The 3,514-nt window shown below is 42.0% G+C and overlaps 1 non-coding gene across 1 annotated transcript; it reads left to right on the plus strand.

Moving 5' to 3' along the window:
• The first annotated feature begins 479 nt into the window (after positions 1-479).
• TRNAL-UAG (transfer RNA leucine (anticodon UAG)) lies at positions 480-551 on the plus strand. The gene has a single exon. It is a non-coding gene; the product is annotated as a tRNA-Leu (tRNA).
• Positions 552-3,514: the final 2,963 nt, after the last annotated feature.

Here is a 3,514-nt window from a genome sequence, read left to right on the forward strand (position 1 = left end):
AGAAGAAAAATAATAAAATAAAAACAAGAGTAAACTGAGCAGTGCCACCATTCACCAACAAGATGCCCTCTGCAACGGGACCCCACTCAGCTTATGCCGTGGCCCACGGTGACGAAGGCCACGGCGCTGGTTTGCTGGTTTGTTTGGCTGGTTGTTAACGTGGTTTATTTTCAAGTATACAGGGTGTCAATAAATGGACAAGTCTTCCGTTTCTTTCTTCTTATTCAATCTCCAGATAATATTTTTAAACACAACGTGGAAGCTCTTTGGAAAGTGATGATCAGACTATCTTACCTAACTGCCCAATTCTACTCGTATGTCGTACTCGTATGTCGTTCAATCTAATTAAATGGTTTAATTTGAAATATTATTTACTGAATATAATGGATATTACATTTAAAAATCAGCAATCTACAGTAGGTATATGACGGTATAGTTTCAAAGACTGTTTTTTAGCAAACCATACAAACCTAATAACCGCCTCTGTGGTCGAGTGGTAAGACCACCTGCTTTAGACGCAGAGGTCCCGGGTTCGATTCCCAGTGGGGGCAGATTTTTCTGTTCGGTTTGGTTGGTGGTAGGGCTTGTTCTAAGTCCGCNGTATAAGCGTGTCCGGTATAATCCGGACGTGTAGCAGCCCTAGCTTCGTGTGTGATCTGACCACAGATGAAAGCCTCTTTCCCAGCAAAAACATTGCCGCCGACATTTTTAGGGTTCCGCATAGGAACAGCGGTTTTTACTAGATTTTTAAGTGTGAAAAATTCTGAATAACTTTAAGCTAGGCAGCGTGAAGTTAAGTAACTCAGACACGGTTTTATCGTGAAAATTTTTGAATTTCACAGCGACTTGATTTGTGGAGAGTGGAGACTAAAGATCATAGCACACTTCAACCCGGAAAGGGATCGTAACCGTATCAACTCGAGGCGGTCAGTATTCTTTGTATGAAACTCGTATACTTATCTGCACCGTAACGTAAATGCCTCGCCTCTCGGTTGACAGCGCGCGAAAGGCGATGACAGCTCACGAAAAGCGATAGATCCCTTTCCAAGTTGTGGATATCCCTTTACAAGATAATTTTAAGGGACAAAAATCCGAACTTCGCGACTGGCTCGGATAGCGTGGGGAGTATAGGCCAAATCCTCTACTTATATTATCCTACTAATATTATAAATGCGAAAGTTTGTGTGGATGTCTGGATGTTTGTTACTCTTTCACGCAAAAACTACTGAACGGATTTTGATGAAACTTTACAGTATTATTGTTTATAATCCAGAATAATATATAGGCTATAATTTATGACGATCTGTGACAAACGAAATTTCACGCGGGTGAAGCCACTCGGTCGTGCTCCCACTCCTACAGTGGAGACTAAATGACCTGATGATGATGATTACATTTCAACCTGTGATAGATTCATCATCATCATTTCAGCCACAGAACGTCCACTGCTTAACATAGGCCTCCCCCAATCGCCCCTGCCTGCATTGCACAGACCGTCGGACGGGAACAGCTGTGTGCTTCCAGCTGCTCCTGTCGCCCCCCAACCTGGGGGGCTTGTAGGGCCCGCCGTGTAGGCGGGCAATTGCCGGGAGGGGCTGTGGTAGAGAAGGCTTTGTCCGGAAACCAACAGTTTCCTCCCACTTATGGCGAGTGACGGAGCACCGGGGTCTTTTTAGTGGGTATGCCTCGTCCTTCTGACTTGGTGAGCCCCACGTAACCTACCCTGTCCCCGCAGGGTAGGTATGCGATTCAACGCATTATTTCCCCGTAAAAAAGGCCTCCCCCAATGTTTCCAGATTGCCCGGTTGGTAGCGGTTATGAGGTCGTCTGTCCACTGGTTTACTGGGAATTTTATATTTTCGTGCAGCTAAAACCTTTCCAAATGTACGGAACTTCAAACATAAAGCTAGTACAGTCAGCCGTGAGTTCTTTTATTTAGCAACTTCGGCAATCAGTCGCCGCTGTTTGCTTTCAAAAATAACCGCCGCAGCCGATGTTAAACTCGGCGACGGTTTATACAGGGTGTTTGGAACCGTGAATATTAAAACGTAGCTGTGTTAGTTAAGTCAATGGTTCGGATACCGCGGGCCTTGGATAAAAACTTTTTTAAATAACTTCTGCCCGCAACTTTGTGTGAATTTCATGCCCGTTTTCACCATTCCCCTATGGTAAAACATAACGGCAATTTTGTTTTCATAGGGGTCACTTAAAAATTAGGGATTTATGGTGAAATCGGGAAACGGTATTTCGCAATGTCTAAAAACTTTTGAATGTTTTATACCAAATCTAAAATGTTATAATTTTATGTTAATTGCATTAACCTAATTATGTTAACCTGCTTGCTGCTGCTAACTAAATTGTCAGATTGATGTTGTAGAGACCGAATATTCGGCCAAACTTTCGTATTCGGTTGAACCTACATTCGGCGCATCTCTATTATAAGTTTTCAAACTCACGAGTAATGAATAAGCGATTACCTTTTATATGTATGTATCATTTACTAGCGGCCGCCAGCGACTTCGTACGCGTGGATCCCGTTTTACCCCCTTAGGGTTTGAAATTTGAATTTTGCAAAATCCCGTCACAGTGAGCAAGCACCTTCGTTCTAAAAGGAACCCTCATGCAAAAATTTGAGGCTCCTAGCACTTGTAGTTTCTGAGATTTCGTGATGCGAGTCAGTCAATCAGTGACCTTTCGCTTCTATAGATATAAGATACTACAAAAATGGCCGAATTTTCGCGCATAAAAGCGTTGCAGCCACAAGGTACTAAAACAATTGTTTAAGTCGCAATTTACCTCGTAACTTTTCGCCCCCCAATTAGGGGTTGAACCCCCGATGGGGGTTGACAGGCTTAATTGAACGGGATACGTTATCGGCTAGCGAAACTTATGGGCAGACTCCGCAGACTTTGTTCGCGGTTTCCTGTCAACGCATAGTCCTTTGGGAAGACTGTTTATATTTAAGAACAATTTTATTAAGATTTTGTGGGTAAATCTTTTGGAGCAGTTAACTAGGTTTATTTTAAAGTATTACAGGGTGTCAATAAATGGAGTAGTATTCAGTTTCTTTCTTCTTATTCAATCTCCAGATAATATTATTAAACACAACAGGAGTACTTAGTACAATTCCGTTTCTCTCCTTATTCAATCTTCAGATGATATTTTTTTAACACAACATGGAAGATCGTTAGAAAATGATGATCAGACTATCTTACCCAATTCTACTCATAATTATGTGTATGTACGCGGAGTCGATCTTATTTAATGGCTTAATTTGACACATTATTTCCTGAATGTCATGGATATTAAATTTAACTGTCAACAGTAGGTATATGAATGAAGCTATAGTTTCAAAGACTGTTTTTTTGCAAACCATACACTCTAACGCCCGTATTCACAAACGATGCTTGCTTAAGTGAAGCAGCAAATCGAACGCACAGCGTTGAATAGAGCTCTGTGATTAGTTCATGTGTCACCCTGTGCGTCCACGCGCACTGTGAGACCTCATAGTGAT

Source organism: Ostrinia furnacalis, unplaced genomic scaffold, assembly GCF_004193835.3.
Source record: "Ostrinia furnacalis isolate ACB-3 unplaced genomic scaffold, ASM419383v2 OfSCF1166, whole genome shotgun sequence".
In the NCBI taxonomy this organism is placed as follows: Eukaryota; Metazoa; Arthropoda; class Insecta; order Lepidoptera; family Crambidae; genus Ostrinia; species Ostrinia furnacalis.